General features: G+C 34.7%; 1 protein-coding gene and 1 non-coding gene across 2 annotated transcripts in view; both read left to right on the top strand.

Annotated features, from left to right (window-relative positions):
* The window catches only part of LRP1B (LDL receptor related protein 1B), a 1,825,680-nt gene that overhangs the window by 962,894 nt on the left and 837,879 nt on the right, over nucleotides 1-24,907 (top strand). The window lies entirely within an intron of this gene.
* LOC140612170 (U4 spliceosomal RNA) lies at nucleotides 10,847-10,985 on the top strand. Its single transcript, XR_012013479.1, has one exon. It is a non-coding gene; the product is annotated as a U4 spliceosomal RNA (small nuclear RNA).

The following is a 24,907-nucleotide window of genomic DNA, read 5'->3' as shown; positions in this document are numbered from 1 at the left end:
AGAACTTTTCTAGAGATTTTATTTCTGTTATGGATTTCTAACTTAATTTCATTGCGGACAGAGAAGATACGTACATTACTTGATTGCTTTTTTTTTTTTAGATTTTATTTATTTATTTTTGAGAGACACAGAGAGGCAGAGACATAGGCAGAGGGTCCTGGGACCTGGGATCATGCCCTGAGCCAAAGGCAGACCCTCAACCACTGAGCCACCCAGGCGACCCTACTCAATTGCTTTTAAATGTATGTTTTATGGGGGTGCCTGGGTGAATCAGTTGGTTAAGTGTCAAGGGCACCTGGGTAGCTCAGTGGTTGAGCATATGCCTTTGGCTCAGGTCATGATCCCAAAGTCCAGGGATCCAGCCCCACATTGGGCTCTCTGCTCAACAGGAAGTCTGCGTCTCCCTCTGCTCCTCACCTCACTCATGCTCTCACTTTCTCTCTCCCTCTCTCAAATAAATAAATAAACATTTTAAATGTGTTTTTTTATATCGCATATATGGTCTAGCTTAGTAAACCTTCATATGTCAAGTGTCTATCTTCATTTGCAAAGCACAGGTTTTTGGTTTGATGTTCTTTAAGAATCAGCTGAGTCAAAATAGTTGACTGTGTTATTCAAGTTTACTATATCCTTGCTGATTTTCTGTCTCCTTGATCTAACAATTATTGAGAAAGATACCTTAAGACCCTTGACTAAAATTGTGAATTTATGTCTTTCATCATCCAGCTTTATCAGTTTTTGCTTGACACACATTAAAGCTCTGCTATTAGGTACATAAAGCATTATAAGATTCTCCTGATGAGCTAATATTTTTATATTATTTCTTGGTATTAGCGATAATCCCTTGGTCAGTTTAGTAGTTAAGTATTCATGCTGTACCTCTTTAATTTATTGCAGGTGTAACCTGAGATTATATTATACTACTCTATAGGTAGTCCACATAATAGTGGACTTATCTCTCAGATTTATATTATTTGTCATGCATTTTACTTTTACATATGTTATAAATCCCTAATATATTGTTACATTTATGCACCAGTTTGCATTCCCACCAACAGTGTAAGAGGCTTCCTCTTTCTCTGCATCCTCACTAACAAACTGTTGTTTCCTATGTTGTTAATTTTAGCAATTCTGACAGGTGTGCAGTGTTATCTCGTTCTAGTTTTCATTTATATTTCCCTTATGATGAGTGATCTTGAACATTTTTTTTATGAATCTGTAAGCCATCTGTATGTCTTCTTTGGAAAAATATCTGTTCAAGCCTTCTGCCCATTTCTTAACTGGATTATTTGTTTTTTTCAGTGTTGAGTATAAGTTCTTTATAGATTTTAGATACTAACTCTTTATCAGATGTGTCATTTGCAAGTAACTTCTATTCCAAAGGTTGCCTTTTAATTTTATTATTTCCTTTGCTATGCAGAAGCTTTTTAATCTTGATGATGTCCCAGTAGTTCATTTTTGCTTTTTTTTCTCCTTGTCTCCAGAGAAATATCTAATAAGAAGTTGCTATGGCCAAGGTCAGAGGTTGTTGCTTATGTTCTCCTCCAGGATTTTGATGGTTCCCTAGTCTTACACTTCAGTCTTTCATCTCTTTTGAGTTTATTTTTGTGTATGGCATAAGAAAGTGGTCCATTCATTGTTCTGCATGTTGTTGTCCAATTTTCCCAACACCATTTGTTGAAGAGATTTTTTGCCAATAGATATTCTTTCCTGATTTGTCAACCATCAGTTGACCACAGACTTGTAGATCCATTTCTGGGCTTTCTAGTCTGTTCTAGTGAGCTATCTATCTGTTTTTGTGCCATTACCATACTGTCCTGATGACTACTAGTTTGTAATATACCCTGATGTCCAGAACTCTGATGTCTCCAGCCTTCTTATTCTTTTTCAAAATTGCTTCAACTATTCAAGGTTTTTTGTGGTTCCATACAAAATTTAGGATTGTTTGTTCTAGCTCTGTGAAAAATACTGTTGGTATTTTGATAGGGGTTGCATTAAATCTGTAGATTACTTTGGATAGTATAGACATTTTTTAAAAGATTTTATTTATTTATTCATGAGAGACACACAGAGAGAGGCAGAGAATAGGCAGAGGGAAAGGCAGGCTTCTTATGGCAAGGGTCTCTGTTGCAAGACTCAATCCCAGGACCCCGCAATCACACTCTGAGCCAGAGGCAGCCACTCAATCACTGAGCCACCCAAGTGTCCCGGTAGTATTGACATTTTAACAATATATTTGCTCTTCCAACCCATTAGCATGGAATGCTTTTCCATTTCTTTGTGTTATCTTTAATTTCTTTCATAAGTTTCTATAGTTTTCAGAGTACAGATCTTTTACCTCTTTGGCTAGGTTTATACTAAATATCTTACGGATTTTAGTGTAATTGTAAATGGGACAGATCCTTTGATTTCTCTATCTGCTGCTTCATTACTGATGTATAGAAATGCAACAGATTTCTGTATATTCATTTTGTATCCTGCAACTTTACTGAATTTGTGTATCAGTTCTAACAGTTTTTTTCATGGGGTCTTTTGGGTTTTCTATATAGAATATCATGTGTCTGTGAAGATTAAAGGTTTGACTTCTTCCTTGCCAATTTGAATGCCTTTTCTTTTTGTTGTCTGATTGCTGAGGCTAGGAATTGCAGTACTATATTCAATAACAATGGTGAGAGTGGACATCCTTTTCTTGTTTTTGACTATAGAGGAAAAGCTCTCAGTTTTCCCAGTTGAGGGTTATATTAGCTGTGGATCTTTCATATGGCCTTTATGATGTTGAGATATGTTACTATAATCCTACTTTACTGATGGTTTTTATTAAGAATGGATGCTATACTCTGTCATATGCCTTTTATACATCTATAGAGAGGATGTTATGATTCTTATCTTTTTTTTAATTAATGTGGTATATCACTTTGATTGATTTGCAATTATTGAATCACCTTGCAACCCAGGAATAAATCTCATGTGATCATGGTGAATGATTCTTTTAATGTACTGTTGGATTCAATTTGCTAGTGTTTTGTTGAGAATATTTGCATCCGTGTTCATGAGGAATATTGGTCTGCAATTCTCTTTGTTAGTGGGGTCTTTGTCTGCTTTTAGAATCAAGGTAACACTGGTTTCATAGAGTCAGTCTGTATGTTTTCCTTCCACTTCTATTTTTTGGAACAGTTTGAGAAAAATGAATGTTCTTTAAATGTTTGATAAAATTCCACTGGAAAGGCACTGGCTCTGGATTTCTGTTTGTTGGGAGATTTTTGATTATTGACTCAGTTTCTTTGCTAGTTATCTATCTGTTCAAGTTTTCTATTTCTTCCTGTTTCAGATTGGTGGTTTATGTGTTTCTAGGAATTTATCTATTTCTTGCCAATTGCCCAATTTATTGGCATATAATTTTTCGTAATATTATGTTATAATTGTCTGTATTTCTGTGGCATTGGTTGTAATCTCTCCTCTCTCATTTGTGAGTTTGTTTATTTGGATCCTTCCTCTTCTTTTTGATAAGTCTGGCTAAGTAGGTTTTTATAAATTTTATTAATTCTTTTAAAGAACCAGCTCCTGGTTTCATTGATCTGTTCTAATGTTTTTGTTGTTATTTTTTTGTTTCTAGCTCATCTATTTCTCCTCTAATCTTTATTATTTTTCATCTTCTGCTGGCTTTAGGATTCATTTGTTGTTCTTTTTCTAGCTCCTTTAGGTGTAAGATTATATTGCTTGAGATTTTTCTTGCTTCTTGAGGTAGGCCTGTTTTGCTATATACTTTCCTCTTAAGGACACTTTTGTTGTATCCCAAGGGTTTTGGACCATGATGTTTTCATTTTCATTTGTTTCCATGTATTATTTTTTATTTCTTCTTTAGTTTCCTGTTTGATCCATTTTTTTCTTTAGTAGGCTGTTCTTTAACTTCCAGTATTTGTGTTCTTTCCAAATTTTTTCTTGTGATTGACTTCAAGCTATATTGCATTGTGGCCCAAAAATATGTATGATATGATCTCAATCTTTTTGTACTTGTTGAGGCCTGATTTGTGCCCTCGTATGGGATCCATTCTGGAGAATTCTCCATGTGCACTCAAAAAGAATGTGTATTCTGCTACTGTAGGGTGAAATGTTCTGAGTATATCTGTTAAGTCCATCTGATCCAGCGTGTCATTCAAAGCCATTGTTTCCTTGTTGATTTTCTGCTTAGATGATCTGTCCATTGGAATAAGTGGATATTAAAATCCCCTGCCATCATTGTATTAGTATCAATGAGTTTGTTTATGTTTTTATTAATTGCTTTATATATTTGGGTGCTCCCAAGTTGAGGAAATAAATATTTACAATAGTTAGACCTTTTTGTTCAATAGCCCCCTTTATTATGATATAGTACCCTTCTTCATCTCTTGTTACAGTCTTTAGTTTACAGTCTATTTAGTGTGATGTAAATATTGCTGCTCTGGCTTTCTTTTAGCATCTGATAGCTGATAAAGTGTTCTGCATCCCCTCTTTTCAATTTGTGGCTGTCTTTAGCTAAAATGAGTCTTTTGTAGACAGCATAGATGAGTCTTCTTTTATCCATTCTGACACCTTAAGTCTTTTGATTGGAGCATTTAGTCCATTTACATTCAGAGTAGTTATTGATAGATATTAATTGAATGCTATTTTATTACTTATTTTATCATTCTTTCTGGAGATTTTCTCTGTTCCTTCTAGACTTTATCACTTTTGTTTTTTCTTTCCAATTCAAAGAGTCCCCTAATATTTCTTGCTGGACTGGTTTAGTGTTCATGAACTCCTTTAGTTTTTGTTTGGGAGACTCTTTATCTCTTCTTCTATTCTGAATGACACCCTTACTGGATAGAGTATTCTATGACACAAATGTTGTTATACTTTATGGAGTTGCTGAGTTCCCTAAGTCTATATTCCTGATCCAGTATTTTTATTTTCCTCTTCTTTTCAGCTTCATTATTTTCCATACTTTTTTCTTCAATATCACTTACTTATTCCTCTACTTCTTTCATCCTTGTAGTCATTACCTCTAGTCGATTTCACATCTGTTATATCTTTTGCTTTTTAATTTCAGCCTAAATAGTTTTTAAGTCTTTTATTTCTGTTTTAAGGGTCTCCCTGATGTCATCTATGCTCTTCTCAAGCCTAGCTAGTGTCTTTATAATTGTTGCTATAAATTTAATTTAAATTTAATTTAATTCTTGGTCAGGCATACTACTTAAACCTGTTTCAAATAGATCCTTGGCCATGACCCTTTTTTATTCCTTCTTTAGGGATGAATTTATCCATTTTGGCATTTTTTCTAGGTTTCTGTCTTCTTCCTGTGTTAGAGAAGCCTATTATGTTTCCTATTCTTGAGAATAACGGCTTTATAATGAAGAGACCATATACTGTTGGGAGCCTCATGCTCCAGGAAGTATCTCTGGGGTATGCTATGTGCACTCTGCTGCTGTGTTTTGGTTGTTCTTTCCCAGCCAGTCTTCTGCAGAGTTTCTCTTTGCCTGCAGTGGGGAGAGCTTGGATGTTGGCCAGAGTGTGGTGAGGTTTAACTAGGTGTGCTCTTGTTTTGTTAAAAGAGACCTGATGCTACTCCACTAGAGATGAAGCTTTGCAGGACTCTATGGCCAGTAAACATGGTATGTGAAGGGGGGCAAGAGGGACAGGTTGTGATTGTCTTCTGGGGAAGGGGCCCCACTGTTCTGGTTCAGGGCATACTTGTCCTAGAAAAGCAGAATTTGCAGAGCACAGAGAGGTGGGGCTTGATATAAGCTGTTTAGGCCACCAGTGTTGGTGCTGTGGTGCTTACTAAAGTTAGTTTATGCTGAGTGGTGGGGGAAAAAATGGCACCAGCTGCATCCCTTGTCCTGGAGAGAGGACTTTGCACTCTCTGCAGTTGGGAAAGCCCTCCCAGAAGAGCCAACAATCTCCCCTCATGTGTCCCAGGCTTCCCTCATATTGTTGCTTTCCCACTGTGTATCTGGCCATCTGCCCACCTGCTAGTGCAGTGCACCTGTGTTCTTTCCCAGGCAGGCTGGCTGAGTTTTAAAACTCCAAACTTTAGGGATCCCTGGGTGGCACAGCGGTTTGGCGCCTGCCTTTGGCCCAGGGCGCTATCCCGGAGACCCGGGATCGAATCCCACATTGGGCTCCCGGTGCATGGAGCCTGCTTCTCCCTCTGCTTGTGTCTCTGCCTCTCTCTCTCTCTGTAACTATCATAAATAAATAAAAATTTAAAAAAAATAAAAAAAAGAAAACCTCCAAACTTTAGGAAGTTGCAAGAGGAGAACTTAAGCTGGTCCTCTCAGGGAGTGTCTTGCCACACTGGGACTGATGCAAATTTGTCCCAAAAGGGGCAGTGACACCAAAGAGCAAGGGGATGGATTTTGGAATAAAGCACAGTGAAGTGCTCAAATCCAGGTGAGCTGCCTTCAGCAGGCGTCTCTATACCTCTACACCTCTACACCATTGTTGAGGTGCACCTGCCAATTCTTTTGTCCCAGAGAGGCAATTGCACCTTTCCCAGATGCATTCTAAGAAGGGAGAAGCATCCAGGGGTTCCTCAGATCATGCCATACACTACTAGTCTATCTGCCCTCCTTCTCCACAGGAACACTGCTGCATCTGCCAGGCCCCACACCAGCCACACAATGGATCTCTAAAATGCTAGTCTTTGAGACCCGCTGGTTATAAAAATTCATGAAAACCAGCCCCTCTCCTTTTCCCAAGGTCTTTGGGGAAATATTTTTCTTGTGTGAGATCCCTTGTGTACTGCTCTCTCTTCCTGGCCTCTCTCCATGACAAGGACTCCCTCCCTTCCACAGCACTGCCAATCTACTTCCCTCCCAAATCATGTCTTTGCATTTCCTACCTTCCATATGTTTCTTCTCTTCCTCTTGTTGTGCTTTTGTTCTGTCAGTCCTCAGATCAATTTCTTGGGTATTCAGAAAGACTCATTTATTTAGCTGTGTTTAAGGGGTGAAACAAGCCTAAGGTCCTCTTGCTACGCTGTCATCTTAGTCCTTCCTCTGCCTTTTATATTTTCTTTCATGTTATTACATGTTATGTTGGAGGTTAAGTTGTTTTTCTTTCAATAGGTGGAATTATAGTTTTCTTCAAATCTGTAAAATACTTTAGGCCATTATGCACTTATTTATTGTCCCCTTGCCACCATAAGGGACACCAATTATCCATAAATTGAGCCAAGTGAAATTATCCCTTAGCTCACATATGCCTTTGTCTCCTTCTCTGTGTTCTTTTTTCCTGCATATTTTATTTTAATAAGTTCTATTATTAGGCTTTTAAATTCATTAATATTTTTTCTGCCATATCACATCTTCCATTAAGACCAACTAAAATATTTTCCATTTGATGTATTATAGTATTTATTTTTCTAGACATTTCATTTGGGGCACCTCAGTGGCACAGTCAGTTGAACATCTGACTCAGTTTGGGCTCAGGTCTGAGCTGAGTTGTGATATCAAGTCCTGCAATGGGTTTTGTGCACAGCACAAAGTCTCCTTGGGTTTCTCTCTCCCTATGCCACCCCCCATATTCATTCTCTCTCTCTCTCTCTCCCTCAAATAAATACATAAATAAACAAATAAATAAATAAATAAGTTTGATTTGTGTCTTAAAGATATTTTTCTATCTCGACTTACCTCCTCTCCTAATTCTTTTTTTTTTCCCCCTCTCCTAATTCTAATATCTGTGTTAGTTTGGGGTCACATTTGATTGATCATTCTCTTCATTATGAATTGTGTTTTCCTGCCTAATAATTTTGATGGCATGTCAGGCATTGTGAATTTTACTTTCTTTATTGTTTGCTGAATATTTTTTGTGGTCGCATAAGGTTTTTTGATCTTTGTTCTGAGATGCAGTTGATTACTTGAAAACAGCTGGATCCTTTTGATTTTTACACTTATGATTGTTCATTGAATCTGGAGAAATGTTCATTTTGGGGCTAATTATTCCCAACTATTGAAGCAAGATATTCTGAAGTACTCTATTCCAGTGCTACAGATTATGAGTTTTCAGTCTGACTGGTGAGCAAACAGGTATTATTTTCTCTATAAGTACATGCAGTGCTCCCTCTACTTTTTTTTGGATGATTCTTTCCCAAGTTTTGGTTAATTTCCTCACATACGTGTGTCCTATGCTGAGGACTTGACAAGAATCCTCTGAAGATCTGTGAAGTTCTATGTGCACTGTTTTTTGTTTGTTTGTTTGTTTGTTTGTTTGACTCTATCTTGTTCTTTCTAGATACAGTCTGTCTCTTTAAGGTGTCTGCTGGGCTCTCCCTCAGTTTTTCTTTCCTAAATTATGGCCTAGAAACACTTTAAAGGCAGTAGTTAGGGCAAAAATAGAGCTGTTGTCATTTGCTAATCATTTCTGAGTGATCACTGTCTTTTATTACCTGATGTTCATTGTTTTAAAAAATGCTGTTTTGTGTCTTTTGGCTTATTTTTTATTTATTTATTTATTTATTTATTTATTTATTTATTTATTTATTTATTGTTTCAAGCAAATAGGTAAATCCAGTTCTTGTTAGTTCAACTTGGCTAGACGTGAAAATATTATTCAAATTTTAAAAGACCTTATAATTTAGTTTGTAACTTTCACCTCTAGCTATAAGCAAAAGTATACAACCTAATTTTCTTCAAAAAAAATTTCAAACTTGGATATTAGGAGGATTTAATCAAATTTTTCAACAAGCTAAGAAACTTTCAAGTGGTCTTTCTTTATATATATATTTATAAAGTATATATTTTTAAATCTAGGCCCCCAGAGAGAAGTCTTAGTCCAAATACAGAATTTTCAACTTAAGGATTTACAGGATGAGGAGTCTCTAAGTGGACTTCTATTTCATACTTTGTATTTTCTACTTCTGTAGCATTGGTCTATGACTTTGTTGTGGGTAAAGCAAGGGGGTTGACATCAACATTTAATACTGATCTCAAAACTTCTTACATTTAACTTACCTCTTTTATGTTTCTTCTGAAAATATGGAGAGAAAATATGCTCTCAAACACCTAAGCTTTTACTGGTAGTAATTATAAAGGAACTTGTAATGGAAATTTCAGAAAGTAGAGTTGATCATTTCAACTCATAATCAGGTTAACTTATTCTACTATTAAACAAATCAAATCCTTTTTAGAAACTTATTTCAATCTTTGAAAATAATGGTTTTAACAATTTAAATCTTTTCTATGATTCTTTACATTACATAATAGATCTGTCTATAGAAATTAAATATCACAGTAGCGTTCAGTTTCTCAACCTTGTAACTATCCACATTTTAATCCAGATGATTCTCTGATTTAGGAGATCCTGTAGATCATAGAATGTTTAACAGAAGAATCACGAGGCTCTACACCCTAGGTTCTAGTAGAATATCTTTCCCCTCAGGTTGTGACAAGCAAAAGTCTTTCTATATATTGTCAAATGTCTTGAGGGAAGAGAGAGGAAACATAATATTGCCTCTGATGGAAAAGCATTGCTATAATGCAACACACCTAGTAGAATGCAAACATCAATAATCCCTGAAACTATTTTTAAAAATGTAGGCACAAACATATCAGGGCTACAATTACACATAGATCATAAAGTATAACAGGCTAGTTACTTTACTATCACAAAGAGGGCAGGATGCCTGGGTGGCTTAGTGGTTGAGTGTCTGCCTTCAGCCCAGGGCTTAATCCTGGAGTCCTGAGATTGGGTCCCACATTGGGCTCCCTGCAAGGAGCCTGCTTCTCCCTCTGCCTATGTATCTGCATTCTTTCTATGTCTCTCATGAATAAATGAATAAAATCTTTTTTTAAAAAAAGTGGGCTAAAGAAAGTAGAAATGCAATATATCAAAACATAGATGTAGCAAAAGCAGTTCTAAGAGGGAAATTCATAGTAATACATGCCTACATTAAAAAATCTCAAACCACCTAGCTTTACACTTTAAGGAACTAGAAAAAGAACAAACTAAGCCTAAAGTTAGAAGATAGGAAATAACAAAGATCATGTGCAAATCAATCAGTGTGAAAACAAAATGAAGGATAAAAAAAAACTTATGATCATTTCAATAGATGCAGAAAAAGGATTTGACAAAATTCAATATCCATTTATGATTTAAAAAGGAAATTGAGAAAATTGGATAAAGAGGGAACATACCTCAACATAATAAAAGCCATTTATGACAAACCCACAGCTAATATCATACTCAATGATGGAAGCTGCAAGTCTTTCCTCTAAGATCAGGAACAAGACAAGTTTACCTACTTCTGCCACTTTTGTTTAACATAGTAGTGAAATTCCTAACCAGAACAATTAGGTAAGAAAAAACTTTAAAAAGCATCCCAAGAGCATCCCAGGTGGCTCAGTGGTTTAGCGCCACCTTCAGGCCAGGGCGTGATCCTGGAGACGTGGGATCAAATCCCAAGTCAGGCTCCTTGCATGGAGCCTGCTTCTCCTTCTGCCTGTGTCTCGGCTTCTCTCTCTTTCTCTCTCTGTCGCTCATGAACAAATAAATAAAATCTTAAAAAAAAATCATCTTAAGCAGAAAGAAGTACCACTGTCTCCATTTGCAAATAGTGTAATAATTATATAGAAAATGTTAAAAAGGCTTCATTAAAAAAATGTTAAAACTAGCAAACAAGTTCAGTAAAGTTGCAGGATACAAAGTCAATACACGAAAATTAGTTGCATTTTTATACTTCAATAACAAACAATCAGAAATAGAAATTAAGAAAACAAACCTATTTGTAATTGCATCAAAAAGAATTGAATATCTAGGAATAACTATAACCAAGGAAGAGAAAGATCTGTACTCTGAATACATCTGAGCACTATAAGATACTGATGAAATAAACTTTGCGCAGTGGCAGTATCATAGCCAATGAGGTTTATCCAAGGCACAATTATTGCTAATCGAAAGATACTGATGAAATAAAGAAGAGATAAAGAAGTGGATAGATTTTATAAGCTCATGTATTGGAAGAATTAATTTTATTAAAATGTCAATACAATTCAAGGCAATCTAAAAATTCAATGCAACCCTTATCAAAGTTCAAATAGCATCTTTCATGGACACAGTAAAAATATATATTCCTAAAATTTGTATGGGACCACAGAAGATTCCAAATAGCCAAAATGATCTTGAGTAAAAACAGAGCTAGAAGCATGACACTTCCTGATTTCAAACTATATTGCAAAACTATAGCAATCAAACCATACTGTATTGGTGTAAGAACAGACACATAGAACAATAGACAGAATAGAGAGCATATATAGTCAATAAAATTACAATGAAGGAGCCACAAATATATAATGAGGAAAGGATAGTCTCTTCAAAAATGGTGCTGAGAAAACTGGACAGCCAGAAGCAAATAAATGAAACTGGACCACTGTCTTACACCATACACAAAAATCAACTCAAAATGGACTTGAATGTAAGACCTGAAAACATAGAAATCCTGGAAGAATACTCATGAGGTAAGCTCCTAGACATAGGTCTTGGCAATGATTTTTTTTTTATTTGATACCAAAGCAAAGGCAACAAATAAATAAGCAAAAATAAATAAGTGGTACTACTATATCAAACTAAAGAGGCGTCTGCACAGCAAAGAACATCATCAACAAAACAAAAAAAGCAATCTATAGAAGAGAAGAAAATATTTGCAAATCATATATCTGATAAGAGGTTAATACTCATCCAATCCAATAACTAAAAACACAATCTAATTTTTATAAAATGGGCAAAGGATTTGAATAGAAATTTTTTCCACGGAAGACACACAGATGGTCAACAAGTACATGAATAAGTGCTCAACATTACTAATCATCAGGGAAGTGCAAATCAAAACCACAATGAGATATAACCTAATATCAGTTAAAATGACTAATTTAAAAGATCAGTGATAACAGGTGTTGGCAATGATGTGGAGAAAAGGGAATCCTTATGCTCTGTGTACAGGAATGTCAGCGGTTGTAGTCACTATTTAAAACAGTATGAAAGTTCCTCAAAAAAATAAAAAAAACAGAACTAGTATATGATTCAGAAATATATCTGGGAACATATCAGAAAGGAATGACATTACTATCTCAAAGAAATATTGGCACACCCACGTTCATTATAGTATTATTTGCAGTAGTCAAGACATAGAAACAACCTAAGTGTCCATCAACAAATGAATGGATAAAAAATAAATATCACACACCGACACACACAGATATTATTCAGCCATAAAAAGAAGGAAATCCTAGCATTTGCAACAACAGAGGTAGATCTTGAGGGTGTTATGTTAAATAAAATTAGTCTTACAGAGCAAGACAAATACTGTATGATTTCATTTATATGTAGACTCTAAAAATCTGAACTCCTAGAAACAAAGAACAGATTAGTGATTATTGAAAAAGAGAGGATGTGGAGTAGAGGAGATGGGTAAATGTGGTCAAAAGGTACAAACTCCTAATTATATGATAAATAAGTTTGGAGGATGTGATATACAGCATGGTGACCATAGTTAACAATGTTGGATTGTAAGTTTGAAAGTTGGTATGTGAGTGACTCTTGGAAGTTTTCATCACAAGAAAGAAGAATGAAAAAAAAAAAAAAAGAAAAATGATTAACTATGTAAGGTGATAGATGTTAACTGAACTTATTGTTGTAACCATGTTGCAATATGTATTGTATACCTTTTACTAATACATTGTCATATGTCAATTATATCTTCAGAAAACTGGAAAAAATAAAATGGGCTAGGGATGTTTCTAACTTACAGACACAAAGAAAAACTAGTAGTCTCAGACAATTTACCCAAGGGTCAAAAGCATAAAAACCTCTATAAGACAAAGAAAAAATATAATAACTGGTGGTTAAACAAAATGTCAGTTGTCTAGAGTATGACTTGGGCCACTTTCTCAGACATGTGGTAGAGACTAGCCTACCTAACCATAATACTGTAGTCTTTGTATCTCAAGTTTGAATCACTGGTGATTTCCTATAACCCTGAAGGCCTACAATACAGAATAAATGTAAGCACAGTAGTGGAAAAGATAAGATGACCACTAAAACAGAAATAATCCAATAGATCGTGAACCAGGAATAATCACAAAATAGATTAAGAGAAATCAAAAGATCTAATATCAAATGCTGAAACTCATCCGGAGATCCCAGGGCTGTATACAAACAGCCTTTGTTTGTGGATTTGTGAGGTGAACTTTTCCATTTTTGATCAATAGGTAAATATAATAAAATGCAATGAAAGAGGGTAATACCTCTTGAGATGGTAGGATTTTGAAATGTAAGTTTTAGGAAATAGTAGTATTTAGGAAATAGAAAAAAGAGAAGGGGAATAAATAGGAGTTGATGTTATATGAGAGATTCAAATGTACTTTATGGGCTTAATTAAATTTATCGTCTATGGCCATACCACCCTGAACGCGCCCGATCTTGTCTAATTAAATTTATGTAGCCATCATACACCTAAAACACATTCCCCAAACTTAAGAAGTCCAGGAGAGTGGATTTTATGGACAGAAATGGAGACCTGTTTTACACTAAGTTTTAATTTGTACTATTACATCAGTAGACTATCAGTTGAGAAATATATCCATATACTATTTCATAATGCTCTTTGAAACACCTTGAATATACTTTTCTATTTTGCATTTTATTTTCTTTATTTTTCTTTTTTAATTTTCCCCTGAGAATCCTGTTAATATCGTATTGTCAATAATTGTAATTGTTTAGTCAAAACATGACCCTTCAAATGCCTGGTAAGATTTTCAATATAATTCAACCTTGTACCTGGACATATTTTTATTATTGTAGTTAGCATAGAATGGGCAAACTTTTCCAGGGTCCATAAATGTTAAGAAAACAGAAACAAGAAGAAATAGGTGCTAGTGAGGATGTAGAGAAAGGCGGGGGGGGGGGGGGCTCTCTTGCATTGTCAGTGGGAATGCAAATTGGTGCAGCCGTTGTGGAAAAAAGGTATAGAAGTTCCTCAAAAAGTTAAAAATAGAACTACACAATGACCCAGCAATTACACCACTAGATATTTACTCAAATAATACAAAAATACTAATTCAAAGGGATACAAGTATCCCAATATTTGTAGCAGTATTATCTACAATAGCCAAACTATGGAAACAGCTCAAGTGTCCCTCGACCAATGAATGGATGAAGAGGTGATACACACACACACACACACACACATTTACACACATTTACACACACACAATAAAAAAAAAAAAGATTGAAATGTTGCCACTTAAATGACATGGATAGAGCTGGAGAGTATAATGTTAAGCTAAATAAGTTAGAGAAAAACAAAGATGATTTCACTCATGTGGATTTAAAAAAACACACAAAGAAAATAGATACAAAGATAGATAAAATCACATGTGTATTAAGATAAAGTGCACTGAAAAAAAAAGATAAAGTACACTGGCTATAATTACTGCTAAACATTCAAAGATACAAATGTAAAATCACCAGATTTTAGCAGTGAAATTAATTCCCTTGAATTAACATTTAATGTTAACCAAGAAAATGAATTATATTACTAGTTAACTCTAGTTGATAAATAAAAGGAAAATTTGAAAAATCCACAGCCACTGGGGGGAAAAAGGAATGCATTCTTCTAACTAAAAACAAAAACACAACTTTTTATCATCGTTTTTCTTAGAATGAATGCAGCCCAGTAATTAAAATTTGGATAAACTTTAAATGGCATTTATAAAATTTTATATGTGCTTTTTAACCTTATCATTTCACATAGGCAAAATATATCTGTATTGCTCACTGAATGTCTATTGTCTTTTCTTCTGAAAATAGCTATCAAATTTTCTTTTTGGTGAAAATATACCTCCACAGAATATAGATCTGGGTGGAGATGGCCTTAATCTCATTTTCTCCAGAATTTACTTGGGTAATTTCAACCTAATTGAATCAGAATATTCCAATACCCTAGCTACAATGGTTTAGGCAAAGGTATGATTCAATTTAGGTCAATGATTATACATTTTTCCAATGTATTTGGAAAAAATAGTGTTAGCTCATGGTTTTATGTGCCAAGAATTCTTTCAAGACGTTTGACTAGATTAAATAATCATTCCCCAAATCCTTGGTGGTAGAAACAGGTCTTTTTATAAAGATGAAGAAGTTACGGCACTTTGTGGGGTGCCTGGCTGGCTCGTTTGGAAAGGCAAGCAACCATTGGTCTCGAGGTGGTGAGTTTGAACCCATGTTGGACATAGAGATTATGAAAATAAATAAACTTTTTAAAAAAGTTAAGGCACTTTAAATATTTATGAAGCTAATCTCATAATAGTTCAGAGTGAGGCCTGCTAGACAAATCTGACTAATGTGATAATACCTTTAAACTATGTGATGCTGGAACCATTAGGGGAAGATAGTTCTCTTTTCTTTGGATGTGGAAGTTAGGGTAAAAGCCTGGAGCTGCCAGGAGCCAAGATGTAAAATCTGGAAATGAAGTCAATACAGAGGAAAACAGAAAAGTAAAGCAGAGACAGAGAGTGGATCCTTGGTTCTTCCCCATGATACAGTACAAGCTTCTAAATATTTAGTTATACAAGAACCTAGATCTGACTCTGGAATTTCAGTTAGTGAGACAAAACATATTCCATTATTTTATTTCACATCATCCCATTTCACCGTTTTAAATTGGGATTCTGCACTTGAAACCAGAGTTTTGATGAATATACCAAATAAAAATTCCCCTCAATTCTAAAAAGCCCTTGTTTCAGAATTGGATGATTTCTGGCAAGCCACTCTTTTGCACTAGAGTTAAATGTAAATTTCTCATTTCCTTGTATTCATTGTTTCTTATAGTAGCAACAAATATTCCCCTGTGAATATCAAAGCCATCTTTTCAATTGTGTGGAACACAAATTACATTATTATTTTTTTTAAATATCTGGAAGCTAGGGATTCTACTTAGTTTTAATGGTGGACTTTTCATCTTCTGCCCTCCTGACCAGCTGCAAGCCTAAACACTTTATGAGACACGAGAAAACTTTATTTTCTCTACACAAACTACTACTAATCAGTAAAGAACATGAGAACAATCTTGATAACCGTAGTATTTTTTTATCGGAAGATTTTATTTTATTTTATTTTATTGTCTTAAATATTTTATTTATTTGAAAGAGAGAGCAGAAAGAGACAGAACACATGAGAGGTGCAGAGGGGCAGGGGGAGAGGGAGAAGCAGACTCCCCGCTGAGCAGGGTGCCTGATGTTGAGCTTGATCCCAGGACCTCGGGATCATGACCTGAACTGAAGGCAGCTGCTTAATTACTGAGACTCCAAGGTACCCCAATCAGAAGATTTTAAAATACCAAATAAACTTGAGAACACCATTAAAATCACCTATCCCAAAAGAAGGATTAGTTTCGATGACCTGGGCATTTGTTTTCAGTTATCAGGTTCAAAATGATATTCCAGAATGTTAATGCTATCTATGTTGAGCCACAATTTATCAGGACTTATTGGTAGCACTCTCCAGAGTGCTCCATTCTTTGTTTGTATAGATTAATATGCAAACAGTACTTGTATATAAGCATTATATCTGTGTGTGTATATGTGCGTGCGTGTGTGTGTGTACACACTGGTGTTTCTTTGAGAGTTATTTCTAGGTACTACATCTCATAAATTTATAAAAATCCATTTAATACAAAACTGTTAGACATGAAGCCATATTATAACAATATCTATCTAGTAAAATATCCCTTTGGATATTTTCCAGGTACAGTACTTAAAAGCCTAGGTTCAGAACTTGAAACTTGGGTTCAAATCCCAACCTCATTCCCTATTAGTTGTTGCTGAATCAAATATTTTTATGTGTGCCATATATTTTTAAAACTTGAAGGACCAAGATGTTTAGCTTTTCCTTTTTCGTTTTTCTTTTTTTTTAACCTCAATAAATCTTTCAATATTAAGGCAGGCAGTTCCTGGAAGCCCTTACATCTTGCCTGCAAGATGCACAACTTTGAATCTTATCGAGGGATCAGAAATTCTGGTAAGCTGGTAGGTTCTTCTAAGTCCAGGAAGTGCCATGTTCTCTGGCCAGTATTCCAGGAACGATGACACATATGCAGCAGTTCTGAGAACCTACAGAGATGTGGGCACTTTTCTCCCCTCTATAACTAACATATAACCTAATTTCCTAATGCTAAGTCTATTAGGCTGATGTGCCTTAGACCTTTTGCTTGAGTCTTTAAAACTGAATTTGACAAAGTATTTAAAATTGTAACAGTAGAGAGGATGTTCTATGACAGAGAAATTGACAGGGTTATCCAATAAGTCTCATTTCACATGGTTTTAAAACTGGCCTAATTTAATATTCATAGTAGATTATTTTTTAAAAACAATGAAAAAGTGCTAATTTTGTTAGCATCATTATTTAGACATTTTGTAGTATCTCATAATTCAATATTCTTTGCTTTCAGCTGGAAGGAAAAAAGTATCCCTCGAATTGAATTGCAGATATAAGTGCAGTTTGCATTTTATTTTAATTCAGAAGTTTATATGAACTTTTCCATAATCGTGCCACACATATCTTCTTTAATTTGTCTTTGATAGAAGTTCTGCTACTCTGAAATACCAAAGCAAGTTTATGGTTTAACTTATATATCTTCCCTTTACCTAATTAGCTGTTTCAGAGCATTAAGAAATTATGTAGATGATTCTTTGGTGGATATCTGCAAACAAGTACATTTTTCTTAACTAATTTGCCATCAGATCAAGTATGTTTTTGCTTATCATTTTATATCCAGTCTCCCGCTATATGTATTATGTGACACACGGTAAAAACTTATTAAATTGCTTTGAATAAATGAAAGCCATTAGATATTAAAATGGAAAGGGAAATAAAATCGAAAGTCCTTGCCTTTAAATAAATGAAGCTGTCTTTTAAAGCTTTTTTAAAAAATAGATTTTATTTATTTATTTGAGAGAGAGAGCACACAAGTGGGAGGGGAGGGGTGAAGGGAGAGGGAGAAGCAGACTCCCCTCTGAGCAGGGAGACTGACAAGGGCTCAATCTCAGAACCCTGAGATTATGGCCTAAAACAAGGCAAACACTTAACCAACTGAGCCACCCAGTCACATCTGAAGCTCTCTTTTAAAGATGAGGGAACTGGAGCATCTTGGGGGATGCAGTCGATTAAGCATCTGCCTTCATCTCAGGTAGTGATCCCAGGGTCCTGGGATAGAGCCTCACGTCAGGCTCGCTGCTCACTGGGAGCCTGCTTCTCCCTCTCTCCCCTGCTCATGCTCTAGTTTGTGCTCTCTCACCATCTCTCTCTCAAATAAATAAATAAAATCTTAAAAAAAAATAAAGATAAGAGAATTGAGGCTAGGAAAAGTATTTCTTTTGTATAGATTAATTTCTACTTTGTTAAAATTCATTATTACTATGCAATTTGGGAATCTGAGCTTTATATGCAAGCTTTGAAACATTAGTGTTAATGAAAGGGAACAGTGAGGATTCAAAATCAGTACAATCAAGACTTGTCAAGTTCCTTAAGGATATAAATTCTTACCTAAAACCTGCTTTATTCTACTTTCTAGTTAAACCTCTTTTAAACTCAGCAATATCCCCTGCACACAGATACCTCATAAATTTGCAAAGTACTGGGACACCTGGGCATCTCAGTGGTTGAGTGTCTTCCTTTGGCTCAGGTCCTGATCCCAGAGTCCTGGGATCCAGTCTGCATCAGGCCCCTTGCAGGGAGCCTACTCCTCCCTCTGCCTATGTCTCTGCCTCTTTCTCTCTTTCATGAGTAAATAAATAAAATCTTTTTAAAAATTAAAAAAATAATAATAAAATTACAAAGTATCTAACCATACAGAGCTTTGTAGAAAATTAAATATATAGTGTATGTTCTTTTATATTTTAAAATAGTACCTAAGTGAATTTTTTGGGAGGCTTTATAGTTCCATTTGATCTTAACTGTATTAGTAATAATTAATATAGTCCACTCCCCATTATCTGCACAAGTTGTACACAGTAGTAATGAATCATGTAAAACCTAATCCAGAAATCATTTTTATTTGTATGTGGGAAGTATTATGTGATGTTTTTGAAGTAAAGTTCCCTCCTTAATTATGTTTTGCTTAGGGTAATTAGTTTGCATTCCCTGAACACACATCAGTTGACAGTGGGGGAAATACAGCCCTGAAGTATTCTGGGAAAATGTTTTAAAATATTGCAGCTGAACAACATGCAGACACTCAATACTTGTATCTGACCTGGGAGAATTCCAAGGAGTCTAGTAATGTCTAGAGTATTATTCAGTCTTGGTGATCAAATCATGTTCCTCAAAAATAACTGCATACGTTTCTAATTTAACTAAACTAATCTACTCTCATCATGCCAGTTTTATAAGGGAGATCCATTAGACCAGATAGCTTTAAGGGAGGGAATTTGACAGCAAATGGACATTCAGTTTATTGTTAATTCTACCTCTTGTCTGTGTCTCTGTGTGTATTTAGATGGTTATTATAAACGTTGTTTTAATTTCTCCCTATAGTAGTATATCCTTGTTTGTCGTTTCAATACTTTGAGTCCTAGCTAAAACTCCCACTTTCAGAGGCTTATATACAAAATCATTCCTAGAGCACTCTTGATGCTCATTCATTGTATTTTAGAAACAAATTCTAAAGACAACTGCACTATATAAATAAATTGCAATTTAATTCTACAGTGTTTCTATGTAGCAAATGTTTCTATACTGTGTGCTAGTCGGTATACATTTTAATTAATTTTGTAAAGGACTTAGTAAAATCATATGAATAAGAGGAATAAGAGGTTTCTACTAAAACTATGTAATTCTTTGTATGTTATATTTTTTCTACTAATTTCTCCCCTCAGAGAGAATCTCTCTCTGTCTTTCTCTTTCTCTCTCTCTCTCTCACCTTTTTTACATTAAGGGGTATTTGAAATCCAATCTTCAGTTCCTTTAATTTGCAGTATCAAAATATATTGATTATAGCTAGTGACAACATTTATGTTTTAATATTAAAATTTCTAATCCTACTCTTGAGATGCTGCAGGGGCACCATATATACCTTGGATTTACGAAGTGTGGTTTCTTTAACTATAGTTTACATGAATGTTAATAACCCATAGAGCAAAGACCTAATGGTAAATGAAATGCAATAATATAGAATATGAATACTAATGCATGTACCAGAGACCCTGGACCATGATAGATTTATAATAATTTTTCTCCTACTCTTGCCTATTTTTTATTGTAGATTTTCAATATGATGACTCTTATTTTACTAAAGGTAAACAGTAATCTGTACTTTCGTTCATTCTGTTTTCAATGTACTATGTACTTTATTTAGAAATATATATATATTTTCCTCTTCAAGTTTGAATTAAAGCGAGGCCTAGTGAATCCTCTATAGGACAGATAAAGCTCCGAAGAGAAGCACATACTTAATGTGAGCTTGAAAGAACTATTCTGGATTAATTAGGATTAATATATCTATCTATCTATCTATCTATCTATCTATCTATCTATCTATCTATTTATTTATTTGAGAGAGAGAGAGAGCACAAACCAGGGGTGGGGGGAAGAGCAAAAGGGAGAGGGAGGGAAAAACAATCTCAAGCAGACTCTGTGCCAAGCAAGGTGCCAGACCTGGGTCTGGATCCCATGACCCTGAGATCACTACCTGAGCTAAAACCAAGAGTTGGATGTTTAACCAAATGAGCCACCCAGGTATCCCTCAAAGACTCTGAATGAAAGTTAGAGAATGAGATTTCATTTTAAAAGATGATTTTTATAGGACATAAAGAATGGTTTATAATAGTAAAAGCCTGAAGTAGAGAGACCTGGCTGTAATCTGTGGCTGCATTCCAACTGAGGTAGATAGGGGAGGGTATTAAGTCAGTAGGAACAGCAGGAGAAGATAACCTGTTTGTGTTTGGTGGACAGGGAAAGGGATAAGAGGGTGACTTGCTTGTTTCTTGTCTGAGTGATTCAGTGGATTGTGGTATAATCACGAAATTGGAAGTAACAGAGTAAGAGATTTGATTGTTTCTCTCTGTGGTGTGTGTATGTGTGTGTGTGTGTGGTTTTATGTATGTTTGGGAGGACATTATACATTCCATTATAAATCATTAAGCTTGAGATATCGGAGATACTAGGTGTAATTACCTAGTAGGCAGTTAGGAATATAGGACTGGGTTTTAGAGAAGGTATCTGAATTTGCGGTCTTAAGAACAGACCATCAGTAGTTGAAACCACTGGCGGTTGGTAAAATTATCCATGTATCCATTCATTAATCACAAGTGCAATGCACAGATGAAAAGAACATATAATACGCCTGTCGTGATGCTAACGCAGTAAATAAGTTATGAATGGCTTTGGAGTGAGCATTTACAGAGAAAAAAAAGTAAAATTGAGCATTTATTATGAACCAGAGTTCTATCTGCTTTAAGATTGCTCCTTTTAATCTTCAAAATAATATTATGAGGTAGATACTATCCTCATTTTACATTAAAAGAAATAGAGGAAGTGAATAGCTAAAAAAATTGCCTCATGTTACTCATCTAATAATCGCCAGATCTCATCATCTTTTGAATTTTGTTTGACTCTACTTACTAGCATATTTACTTAACGGAGTTTATGTACAGGAGGGAAAATTAAAACAGATGAAACCAATGTACCAAAAGACATGCAGTATTGTGAGGAAAGAAATATTGCAGGTAGCCATAAAAACTGCTGCTATGATTAAATATGTTTAATTTGGGAATAAGATGAAAGAGATTTCAGAAGGAACTATTTGAAATATAAATTATCTATCTAAACAGCTTTTAGCATTTTTCCTGTGGCACCAGGGACCTGCAAGCATCACTTTACTCTGGGTAGACATTCTCAGTCAGGTTCAAAGTTGATGTAACATAAAGCAGTAATAGCAAAAACAAGTAACTTAAATCAGAAATGCATGCTGTTGAAAAATGTTATTGGTGTAAAATTACATCAAGGTACATTTTTGTCTCACAGAATATGTGGAGTGATTTTTGTTAACCAACATGGAATCATTATTGATTGATTCATTGGAGGTCTTTAGTCCTGTTTTGTTTTTTAATCATTGAAGTACAGTTGACATACAATGTTACATTAATTTCAAGTGTACCACATAGTGATTGGACAGTTGTATACGTCACTCAGTGCTTATCACAGTAAGTGTTGTCATCATTTGCCACCATACAACACTATTACCATATTATTGACTATATTCCACATGCTGTACTTTTCATCTCTGTGACTCATTTATCTTATAACTAGAAATACTTAATACCCTTTTCTCAATCCAGCTCCACTCTGGAAACCACTATTTTTTTCTCTGTATATGAGAGTCTATTTGGTTTTTATTTAATTTGCATGTTCATTTCGTTGTTTTTTTTTTAATTCCACAAATAAGTCAAATTATATGATACTTGTCTTTCTCTGTCTGACATATTACATTTAGCATAATATCCTCTAGGTCTGTTCACATTGTCACAAATGGCAAGATTTCATTGATTTTTATGTCTAATATTTCATTGTATATATATATGTGTGTATATATATGTATATATATATATAATGCACACACACATATACACATCTTTATTTTTTTTCACCTGTTGATGGATACTTAGGTCAGTTCCATATTTTGGTTTTTGTAAATAATGCTGCAACAAACATAGGTGTGCATATATCATTTTCTTTGGGTAAATACCCAGTACTGTGATTGCTAAATTATAGGATAGTTCTCTTTTTAATTTTGAGGGGAATCTCCATACGATTTTCCATAGTGGTACACCAATGTACATTCCTACCAACAGTGCACAGGGTTTCCTTTTCACCACATCCTCACACTTATTTCATCTCCTTTTGATTTTAGCCTTTCTGACAGGTGTGAGGTGATATCTCATTATAATTTTGATTTGCATTTCCCTGATGATTAGTGATACGGGGCATTTTTGTTATGTTGTCCATCTGTATGTTGTCTTGGGAAAATGTTTACTCAGGTCTTCTGACCATTTTTTTTTTAATTTATTTATTCATTTGAGAGAGAGAGAGAAAGAGAGAGAGCAAGGGGAGGGGCAAAGGAAGAGGGAGAGAATCCCAAGCAGACTCCCTGCTGAGCATGATGCCCAATGCAGGACTCAATTCCATGATGCTGACCCAAACCAAAATCAAGAGTCAGACTCAAAACCAACTGAGCCACCCAAGAACCCCTGCCTATTTTTAAATCAGTTTATTGTTATTTTTTTTGGTGGTGGTAGGAGTTGGCTTATATAACTACTTTATATATTTTGGATATTAAATTTTTATTGGATATATCATTTGCACATATATTCTCCCATTCAATAGGTTGTCTTTTTGTTTTGTTGATGGTTTCCTTTGCTGCGCCAAAGCTTTTTATTTTGATATTGTCCCAAAGTTTATTATAGGTTTTGTTCCTCTTGCCTAAAGAGACAAATCTGTAAATATATTGCTAAGGCTAATGTCCAGGAGGTTACTTCCTGTTTTGTTTTGTTTTTAGTTTTGTGGTTTCAATTTTCACATTTAGATCTTTTAGTCTATTTTGAGTATTTGTGTATATAAAAAGTGGTACAGTTTAATTCTTTTGCCTGTAGCTGCCCAGTTTTCTCAACAATACTTATTGAAAAAAACAAACAAACTATATTTTCCTTATTGGATATTCTTGCCTCCTTTATTGAAGATTAATTGACCATATAAGCATGGGTTTATTTCTGGGCTCTGCATCCTGTTCTATTGACCAATGTGTCTATGTTTTTGTGCCAGTGCCATACTGTTTTGATTACTATTGCTTTGTAGTGTATTTTTGAAATCTGTGATTATGATACTTCCAATTTTGTTCTTTCTCAAGATTGCTTTGGCTCTTTGAGGGCTTTTGTGATTTCATACAAATTTGAGGATTATTTGTTGTAGATCTGTGAGAAATACTATTAGGAATTGCATTGAATCTGTAGATTTCTTTGGGTAGCATGAACATTTTAACACTATTAATTCTTCTAGTCCATGGGCATGGTACATCTTTCCATTTGTTTGTGTCATCTTTAATTTTTTCATCAATGTTTTATAGTTTGCAGAAGACAAGCCTTTTACCTCCTTGGTTAATTTTGTTCCTAGACATTTTATTATTTGTGATGCAACTGTAAATGGATAATTGCTTAGAAGTGGGAATAGTGTGATTTAATTTCTTCACTTTTTCAATGTAATATACACTTCCAAATAGTTCTCTGTAGAGGTTGGAAGAATTAACACTTCAAAAAACTGCATTGGAGGGCTTGTTTACCTATACTCCTGTGGGATCTCTGTGTTAACAATTGTTTAATCTTTACTATTCTGCTAAGTGTAAGTAGTATTTAAGTATAATTTTAATTTGCATTTCTCTCATGATAAAAGAAGATAAGCAGCCTTTCAGAAGTTTAAGTCACTGGCACTTGCCCATTTTTATACTGTTGCTCTTTGTTAATTTGTTCTATTTTTGTGTTAAAGAAATGAGTATTTGTTATATGAGTTGTAAATGTATCTCCATAAGGCATTTGGCTGTGTTAATTGTGATTCTTTTTTTTTTTTTTCCTTGTAAATTTCTTTTTTAAGTGTCTTGAATCTATCAAAAAAATTATGGCCATTTTAGTTGGTTTCAAAATAAAAGTAAAACCTTTTGATGACAATGTTATTATTTTTTAAATTATCCCATCTTTTTCTAGTACATTAATGGCTCATTTTGTATGATTAAATTCTGTATCTATTTCCTTTAATCACCATAGCTTTAAAATAAATATTAAAAACTATTAGGTCTAGTGCATAATAATTCTGTCATCTTTTCCCAAAATGTTTATAGAATCTCTTTGTTGTTATAGTT

Source organism: Canis lupus, chromosome 20, assembly GCF_048164855.1.
Source record: "Canis lupus baileyi chromosome 20, mCanLup2.hap1, whole genome shotgun sequence".
NCBI classification, from domain to species: domain Eukaryota; kingdom Metazoa; phylum Chordata; class Mammalia; order Carnivora; family Canidae; genus Canis; species Canis lupus.
Note: the sequence above shows the minus strand (reverse complement) of the source record. Positions and strands in the feature narration are given on the sequence as shown.